Source organism: Sylvia atricapilla, chromosome 6, assembly GCF_009819655.1.
Source record: "Sylvia atricapilla isolate bSylAtr1 chromosome 6, bSylAtr1.pri, whole genome shotgun sequence".
NCBI lineage: Eukaryota > Metazoa > Chordata > Aves > Passeriformes > Sylviidae > Sylvia > Sylvia atricapilla.
This window is the reverse complement of record NC_089145.1, coordinates 14,267,979-14,278,189: the sequence shown is the minus strand read 5'-3', so window position 1 is coordinate 14,278,189 and position 10,211 is coordinate 14,267,979. Positions and strand designations below refer to the sequence as shown.

General features: G+C 42.7%; 1 pseudogene; it reads right to left on the bottom strand.

The window, feature by feature from the left end:
• Window positions 1-5,186: 5,186 nt before the first annotated feature.
• Window positions 5,187-7,215, bottom strand: LOC136362397 (pre-mRNA-splicing factor ISY1 homolog pseudogene; annotated as a pseudogene).
• Window positions 7,216-10,211: the final 2,996 nt, after the last annotated feature.

Here is a 10,211-nt window from a genome sequence, read left to right as displayed (position 1 = left end):
ATTAATGGTTAAAAATGCTGATTTATCAGACAAATGTGTTAAAAATGAACTTGCTGTTAAACTACAAGCACAGTATTTCTAAATTGCCCATACCTGTCTGTGCACTGTGACCATAGATACCAGTTGTGATTCTCGAACAAACCTCAGGACAGTGGAATTAGAATTAGAGTTGTTTTAAGTTGCAAAAGACCCTGAAGATCCAACTCTCCAACATTGCCTAGGACTGCTGAATCCACTACTTAGCAATGTCCCAAAGTGCCACATCTGCATGGCTTTTAAAATGCCTCCAGGGATGGTGACTCCACCACTACCCTGGGCAGCCTGTTCCAGTACTGGGCAATGCTTTTGGTGAGGAAATGTTTCCTGATACCAAATCAAAATGTCTCCTTGAGCAACTTGAGGCCATTTCTTCTTGTCCTATCCTTTGTTACTTGGGAAGAAGAAACCCACCCCCACCTGGCTACATCCTCCTTTCAGGGAGTTGCAGAGAGCAAGGAGGTCCTGCCTGAGCCTCATTTTGTCCGGGCCAAACACCCCCAGCTCCCTCAGCTACTCCTCACAGGACTTGTGCTCCAGACCCTTCAGCAGCTCCCATTTCCCTTCCCTGGACTCGCTCCAGCCCCTCAGTGTCCTTCTTGCAGTGAGGGGCCCAAAACTGGGCCCAGCACTGTGGTGTGGCCTCACCAGTGCAGGTGCACAATCCTGGCCCCAGTCCTGCTGGCCACACTATTGCTGATCCAGGCCAGGTGCCACTGGCCCTCCTGGCCACCTAGGCACTGCTGGCTTGTGTCCAGCTGCTGTCATCAGCACCCCCAGGTCGTTTTCTGCCCAGCAGGTTCCCAGCCCCTCTGCCCCAGCCTGTGGCACTCTGCAGGCCCCTCTGCAGAGCCTTCCTGCCCTCCAGCAGATCAGCACTGCCACCCAGCCTGGTGTGTGTGCAAACTGACTGAGAGTACCCTTGATCCCCTCATCCACTGATAAAGGGATTAAACAGGACTGAGCCTAACACTGAGCCCTAGGAAACACCACTCAGGGCTGGCCACCAGCTGGATGTAACTCCCATTTCCCACCACTCTGTGAGCCTAATCATCCCAGCCAGTTTTTTGCTTGGTGAACAGTCCACATGTCCAAGTTATGAGGAGAACATTGTGGGAAACCATGTCAAAGGGCTTTCTTGAAGTCCAGGTTAACTTTGGTAATTCCACAATTAATTCTGATATTTTGGGAAGTGAGAGGATTTATTTTAACATTTTTAAAAGCTGAAGGTTTACATAAGTATTTTTAGATGGATGCTGTCAAGAAAGTAGTCTTTTTACATATCTGGTCAAATATGAAGATTCATAAAGTCACTTGGATTTTACATCTCATTTACAGAACTATGCTTTGTACTAGCACTCTTTCTGCATTTGATACATCTTTGAACGAGTTTCTTTTTAGGCTTCTAGTTTTGACCCTCTTCACTGTCTGATTCACATTTTCAGCAGAAGGCCACAGCATCTGGTCAATATTCGATTTTCACAAATATTTAAATAAAAATTAGTGCATTAATTGGAACTAAATTTAATTAAAATTGATCATTTTATTGTAAAATTACATGAAAGTACTGCTTTGTAAGTAATTTTTTATGTAGTCTTGTAGTGCTGCAAAATAATGCTTGTCATCAAAACAGAACTGAGTACGTTTGGCCTTTTGAGAGATGCAGTCTGCAGATTATTTAATTTTGTCTGCAAGAAAAATTTGGGTGTGGAGGGTTGGTTACTTCCCTAGAGGAAAGGAAGTTCCAGGGAGACAATCCATGTCAGGCTTTCATCCAGTGTTGCTTGTGGAAAAGCCAACACAGAACTATTTCTAAAAAAGAGAACTTTAAAGCTTCTGGGGTTTAGATTCTGCCATTGGAAATAGAAGGATCTATGTCATCAGGAATACCCCATGCTCTCACAGTAAGACTTGGAATGGGAACCAGGCACCTACCAGATGGTGTTGGTGCCTGTTCTCTTCCCTGCCAGATGAGCTGCTGCTGCCTCAGGGGCTGCCACAGTTACTTACCTCGGGTTCATGCAGTGTGTGGTGTAACTGAGTGCTCCCCCTTGCCTTCCTCAGAGGAATTCCTGGATTGGTGAGAATGTGCCTGGCTTACCTCCATATGGTTCCACTTCATTTGCTTGGTGTATTTTGTGTACACATCAGTCTCTTTCTTACTTCTGTGGGGGTTTTGTACACTTAATTAACTTTGAGAGTTGGGGCTTTTTTTTTTGTATTTTTATCATAAATCATATTTCCAGTTAGAGCTTTTTTTTAAAAAAAAAAAAAAACAAACATGTCAGAAGGTCATACAGGTAACATAATGGGAAGTGTGCATTCATATTTTGTGTCTAAAGTGAGCTTGTGTTTATCATTTCAACTAACTTGGCTGTCAATAAAGAGTGAGAGTTTACTCTCTGAGGAAGAGTTGGAAAGTGAATGTTTCCTATTCTGGATGAGTTTGGTTTTATCTCATACAGGTAGGGTGAAGAGACTGTGACATGACAGGGTCTTCTGTTCAGAAATTACTGAAACAGAAACTGCCTCAGTTGCACAGAGCAAGGCTCCTGTCAGCCGGCCTGAACACACACCACTGACAGCTCAGCCAGCCTCATGAGGAAGGTGAGCTGCAGCTCAGCTTTGGTTTTTGTGGCTGCCTGGTGATGGGAGAGACCCTTAAAAAGCAGAGATGAATAAAGGGGGCTTAGCCTGGAGCAGCTTCAAATAGAAAGTGGTGGTGGTATTTTTTTCCTCAAAGGAAAAAGATAGTATCCGTTGTTTCACTATTGGAAACTTAGGGGTAAATCAGATTTACTTCAGAGAAATACCTGCATTTTCAATCTGCTTCTTGAAAGGAGGCAAGTTTCCAGGTATTCTGTGACTATCTCTATAAGCCTGAGCTCACTGGTAGTGTATATTCCATACTCAGCAAAACTCCTGAAATTAATTTTTGCACATGTAAACTTAAATAAGGCAGTGTTTTTTCCCAGATTAAGAAATAACTGCAAATATTGTGCCTGAGCTGGGGATTCACCTCTTCCTCTTTTTCAGTCTGACTTTCTCAGATTGCAAAATTGTGGAGTGTTTCTGGAACACAGCTTGCATTTCTAGATATCTACAGTTAAAGGGCAACCAGTATGGGGTTGCTTATTATATTAACTGCATCAGAATGTACAAGCCAAGAAATGGTCTCCAGGCCCCCCTCAATGTTGTTGTGTTTCCCAGTGTGCACGTGCTGCCAGTGTTTATTGCTAGGCCAGGAAGAAATACTCTGCTCAAACCCTCCTCCAGGCTCAGAGGCAGCTTTTCCTCTTTCTGTTGCGAAAGCAAGAATGTTGGCTGCAGCTCATTTCTGTGAGCTAGGGGTCATGACCAGAGTGCAGGACAGGAAGATACGGGAAAGCAGGGCTCGGGCTGTTCCCTGCTGGAGCCCCAAGCTGCAGCTTTATCTCAGTTCCATGGGGAGCTCCAGCCTTCTTGTCACTGCTGCTGTCCTCCTTGCTGGACACCGGGCTATGCATCCTGAGATGTTCTAAAGAATTCCTGCAGCACCTACCTTCTTGCAATTGTACTCATGCTTTGCAGAAATGTTGGTCTGGAGAGAATGTGAAACACCATAAGATTCAAAATATCCTCTGTGGCCCAGAGTCTGTGAGCTCTCGTAGGGCAAAAATCACTTAGGTCAGTTTTGAAAGCAATGCTTTGTTCTAAGTCCCTGGGCAAAGTGCCACGTGCCTATACCCCAACTTCCAGGAGTCATTTTCCTTGTTTTTTAAAAACCAAAAAGGTGATGGGCAGGGATACTTGCTCTGGGGAACTATGGTGACTGCAGGGGGCAGTGGGTGGTGGCGTGGCCACCATCTCAGCAGGTCTTGTCCTCCAGAAATCCCCTGAGCCCTGAATAGTGTGGATGCTGAGCACATCATCTCTGGAACCCGTAAACTGCGGGACCAGCAGTGGCTGGACAGTATTTTGTAACCAAGTTTCTTTCTGGACCCAACGGCTCCACTGAAGCTGGGCCCCTTGGTCAGCGGTCCCCCCACAGAACTTGCAGACTCCAGAATAGAAGAGGAGAGCTTCATGTGCTTTGTGCCTTTCTGGTGTTTTCTACGTTTGTATTTTGGTATTTTTTCCCCTTGTGGTGTGCAGTTTTTTAGGGTGTTTTCTTGAACTGCCTTTTCTCCTCCTCTTTTCCAAGTGTTTTAGGGGAGGGAACAGAGGTGCAGCAGTGCAGGATGATGCCGTGGAGTTTTCCCTTCCCTAGTTGGTGGCAGTGGCAGAGCAGGGCATCTCGGCCTCCCACGCCTTTCGGGGCAGTGCCTGCCCGTCACTTGGGACTAGCTGATCCATATTTAATTGCTGTTCACCTAAGGGACCTGTTGTAGATATGGGGCAGCATGGCTTGGCCGCTGCAGCTCTGTTCTGGTGTGGGTTGTGTTTGTTTGTTTTGGGGTTTTGGGGGTTTTTTGTAAATAAGTTTTAATTAAAGTATTTGAACAAGGTAGCTGCTGGAATATCCAGCATTTAAGCAATTTAGCTTACAAACAGGCACAGCTACAAACTACAAAAAGGGTAACAGGTTTTAGACATTGCATGTGTTTTAGAAACAATCAAATCTCCTCCAAAGTCACTTATAAGATCTGCATTCAAGGCACCTTGTCTTGCTTTGGAATGACAGGTGTCTGCCAGGGAAAAGTCCAAGCTTCCCCTGGAATGGAGAATGTAAACTTCCTTCCTCCAAATTATTATAATTCTGCAATTAAGGGGGCTACTGGGCAAAGATACGGGAATAGGAATAACAATTCTGTACTAGGAATATTAAAAAATACAAATGTAGTAGTACAAGAAAAAACAAACAAAATCCTAGAAACACTGACAGAGTCAGAATACAACCTAACACTGTTGGTCAGGATGTTGGGAGCAGTCCAAAGTCAGTCCTTCTGGAGTGACAGCTGTGGTTCTGTTGGAGTAGAGATGATCCTGTAGAAGGGTCCAGTGGTTGGAAGATGGGTCTGGTCTTACTCTGGGAATCCAGTATAAAACCAGTTGCTCTTGTGTTCTGAATCTCAGCTTTTATCCAGGGAGGAATGCTTGGCTCCTCCCACTGGGTGGAACATATTACAATGGAATGATGTAATTTTATCTTATGTGGTGATGGCCCATTAACAGAAGATATCCCCCGGAGGCAGGATGGGTCATGGAAGAGATAAGGAACATTGCTCCACCTGGTTTTAACAGCTGGCTCATTAACAGAAAGGTTCCTCCCCCCTGGAGTTGAGGAATAGGTTGTACAAGAGGTAAAGAAAACACCTCCCCAACTGATTTCAACAGATGGAAAATAGAATGCACACTTTTTGTTACATATTGCAAACCAAGACACACCTCTACGCAGGTTCCATGTTATTCTGGTAGACTAAGCAGGTATAACACTCTTAAGTTACTTCTCAGCTCAACAAAACTCCGCATGAGATGATGTGCACACTTACAGTCAGGACAAAGCAGACAGGATGGCAGGAACACTGTGAATTTTCTTCTGGGATTTGGCAGTTCACTGGCTGTGGTTCTCTATAAGAGGCCTCACTGCAGAGACCCTTTCCCAAACTGAAAGCACTGAAGATGGCTGTTAGATGCAGAGACAAGTTCACCAAGGCTTAACCTTTTCCAGCACTGTAGTACAAGTCATCCTAGAGAAATCAGAATGATGGTTCTTCTTCTGTGTAACAATGGGAGCAAAGACACACGGACCCCCTTGTGCTTGTGAAGGAAATTCACTTTATTGTAAAAAACACCTCCCTTACATACCTTTAGTTTGCACCAGACATCACCAAAACTTTACGGAAGAAGAGCACCCGTTGGCTGCTCAGCTGTAGTGCTGCTGCCCACATGTCTCACCACCCAGTCACCTTCTCCCTCACATGCTGTCCATGAGTCTCTCCCCAGCTGACCCCTAGCTGCCCAGCCTCATGCTGTGCCCTGCCACAGGGCCTTCTGGTAACATAACCGTTAATAACTTTAACAACCACAACCCCATATCCCATGCCTGGAACACCACACTGTAATTCCAGCAGTTTGCTCCACAAGCAAAGGAACTTTGAGAGCTAAAATCCAGTACTACCAGAATTTAGTAATCTGTTACTTTCAGAGGGATTACCCACAAACCAGGACACTGGTGCAATGTTACAATCCTAAGTGTCTTTGCCTCCTCACACTATGCCAGGAGGGTTTCACTGGCATACTTCTGGAGCAGCTCCATTTTCTTCCTTTGTACAAGAACTTCCTCAATCTCCCATTGAGTTGGCACTGGAACATGTGCAATAAATTTCTGTTGGCCGTCTTCACCTTCTCTCTCCTTGCCACCTTCCTCATCAGACTCTTCTTGTGGACAGCATAGATGTTTTCTTCCTCCTCCTCTCCTCTTGCAAGTCATGCTTCTCTTTCCATCTTCCATTTTTCCACTGCTTCTGCTATAACTTTCTTCTCATGTACATGCACCAGAGGCTCCAGAATCCCATCATCCTCATCCCTGTAGCCATAGTAATCAGCGTCAATGTCCTTCATATGATCAGCCCAAGCCTTCCGTGGGGGTGACACAGGGTCCTTTTCAAAAAGCTCTCTAACTCCTGGCAAATCCTTTGCAGCCGCAAAGTATTTGTAGCCTCTGTTTCCTGGAACTTCTTTGCCTTCATGATCTAGCATTTTCAGGCCAATCTTAGCATAATCAGGACCTCCCAGTTCCTTTATTCTGTATTCCCAGTGTTCTTTCTCCCTCAGAAGTTTGTTTATTTCATCATTCAAGTCCCGAATTCTGAATTCACCAAATCCATCATTTTGTATCTGTTCCACTTTCTTGGCAATCTCCCCAGTGATCTGTCTCCTCCATTTCTCAGCTTTGGGCAGCTCATTGCACTCTGATGCAAGGAAAGGCCTTTGTTCCTTGACTTTTCCTTCCTCAAGCTGGGCTTGCCGAAATCTTGCCAATGCCATCATGGCCTTCTCCGCATTGAGAGCCATCGTTGTGTCAAATGGGCCGTGCCCACAGCTGCTCCAAGATCACAGCTCTCCTCCCAAGATTATTCCTAGCTATTAATTTTAAGTTCTTAACTTAGTCCTGTAACCTTGGATTTTATCTGCAGCAGTTCTTTAAAGTTTAGAAATAATTAGCTCACGAAAAGAAACCGTGCTGCTCAAGAAGACAAAGTCAGAATACAGCCTGACACCTTGTTGGTCAGGATGGTGGTAGCAGCCCAAATAAATGGTGGCTGCAGTCCTCCTGGAGTGACAGATGTAGTTCTATTGAAGCAGTGATCTTGTGGAAGGGTGTAATTTTCCTCTGAAGGTCCAGTGGTGGTGTAAATGGATCCAGTCTTCCTCTGGGAATGCAGTGGACAAAGGCTGCCTGTGGTGTTCCAAGTCTCAGATTATATCCGGGTAGGAATGCTTGGCTCCTCCCCCTGGGTGGAGAATCTCACAATGGAATGATGTAATTTTATCAGTCATGCAGTGGGACTCAATGTCCCATTAACAGAAGATACCTCCTGGAGGGAAGATGGGTTGTGGAAGAGATAAAGAACACTGCCCCCCCTGGTTTTAACAGCTGACCCATTAACAGAAGCTCTCCCTCCCAGGGTTACGAGGGATGGGTCATGGAAGAGATAAAGAACACTCCCCCACCTGGTTTTAACTGATGGTGATAGAATACATATTTCTGATTACAACTTGGATTGCAATCTCAGACAGTTAAATATAACTTTTCTATATTTTAAGATATATAGTTGTTTTCTTTTAAGGGATAAGTTGTTTTCTTTGACTAAAACAGCTGTGATGAAACAGTGATAAACGACTTGTGGATAAAGAAGATACAGTGTGTTCACTCTTGATTTTGTTGAAGATTCTTGTTACAATCTGTACTTTTATCTTCTGTGGGTAACACAAAAGAGTCAGTGACGATTCTACATTGTGGCTGTTACTGACTGTAAGCTGTTTCACCTTTTTCCTTTGTTTCATTTTACTGTCATAGTTACATGAATGTTTAGAAAAGTGTTATCACAACTTCCTTAGGCAGTTACTGCTGATATATTGTTTACATGATGTGAATTTACTGATTTTATAATAGGCATTGTTCATAAGATGTTATTACTGTATTTATAGCCAGCTTCTTATATGCTTTAACATCTCTTTGTGTAATTATCTAAAAGACACGTGCTATTTCAGGATCCTTCTTTTTTGTTCCCTAGTTGCTTATACATCTCTTAGACCGGGTCAACTCTCTGGCTAGTGCCTGCACTGGCTCTATGGTTTCACCCAATGCTATCTCATAATTTTAAGCATTTTTCAGAGTTCCAAAAAAATATATCTGAGCTTTGTTGAAAGCCTCCTCTGAACTGGTAGTCGTGTGGTTTTTCCCAGTTATTACAGAAGCATTCCAGTAGTTTGGTTGGTTTGTTTGAAGTTGCTGTGTTTGAAGTATCTCTATCCTGAAGGAAGCTTTGGAGGAATCCAACTACTAGATTGTTTGATTAGTCTTTAACCCCAAGGCCTTTACTCATAACTGCTATCCTTAAGAGCATTGTCTTAAAATGTGTTTAGGGAATTCCCTCCCAGTTGGAGCTTGGGTGGAGGCCAGGCCTCGGGTCTACTGGATGAAGAATTTGCCAATAAACCCAGATGTTTTCTGCATCAAAACTAGATTCAAGTCATTTTGACTTGGCAATTTGACCCTTTATATATGACAGCTGAACCTATCTTTAGTGTGAACTTGGGAATTATTATCCGGAAATAATTATCCAAGACCTTACTAAATTGAGGTTTGTCAGCTGTTTGCAGACTCTGGGATGATGGCACAGTATTTCAGAGATTCGTAATTACCTAATTTTACATGTATTATTAATTATGTGTATTATCTGAAATATTCTTAATTGTTGTACTGATTTATTCTTGGCTGCTGTCAGTTTCTTGTTTGCTACATGTATTGTTTTGCCTTGATGTTTTTTCATGCTCATAACCAAAGACATGCATCTCATTTTAAAAAAAACTAAAAGAAGGGGAATTTAGTGCCTTAAGAACATTCAAATAATGTAATATGTACATTAGAAATTTAGACAACAAATCGTTTTGAATAATATTTACATTAAAAATTTGGAAAATAGATCATCAAATCTAAATCCCAACTGAGTGTGCAACAGCAAATTGTTTCATTGACTTGAAGAGAGGGTGTGCTTGTGTTTTATCATCAGCAGGTTTGAAGCAGTCACCTGTTTGTTCAGTCATATTGTCTGAGAAAATTAGGCCCAGTGGAAAAAGAAATAACCTAATCACCATGCAGCCTTCATGGCCGGAAGAGGAACAGAAGTAGGACTGCCAAGACATAGCTGTGTCTGCAAACTATGAAGGCAATTTGCCAAAAAAAGCCTTATGTCATTATCATTCTGTAGTGTTCCTACTAACCTTCTTCAGTTATCCCCTGTTCCAGAATCCAAAAAGACATTCGGTGATGTCAAAGATTAACATTTCCAGCTAATGAACTTTCTCCTGAGTTTTAACTATTTGGACTTTAAAACAATGGTCATTTCTTTCCATTTCCCTAAGAGACATTGGACATTATTATTTTGTTTTTCATGCTGTGAAACTGTGTGTCAATGACATGATAAAATTTGATACATTTCATTGATTGTAATCTGTCCTTTATGTATTTTATCCCATATCTAACATATAACCAGCGATAACCTTAATGAGATAATACCATCACAAGAGTGAGCTGTTTTAACATCAGAACATATGAGCCTTTTTTAAAATTAATGAAAAGGGTGAGATGTCATAGACAGGTAGAAGAATTATAAAAGAAAAGCCTAATTAAATCAGGCCTTGCTCTGCTAAAATTGCCAAAACTGCCCTGTCATTTAAGTGCAGCTAACAGCAATTTGCAGGTTCCCATGTGAAGCTATTTTGAGAATGAGAAGTTGGTTTAACACAACAATCTATTCTGAGAGTTAAAAACAAATGCACCTGTGTAAACAATAATATTTGTCCCATGAGAACCCACAAAGAAAAAGTGTAAACATATCTAAAGAGAGAAAATTTGATAGACATATACAATAGCCCTTACTGACCAATGAACTGAGTTTCTTTGTATTGCTGACCAGTGCCTTCTCATATTTCCTATAAATATAAGCTTTGTGAATAAAGAATTGGAT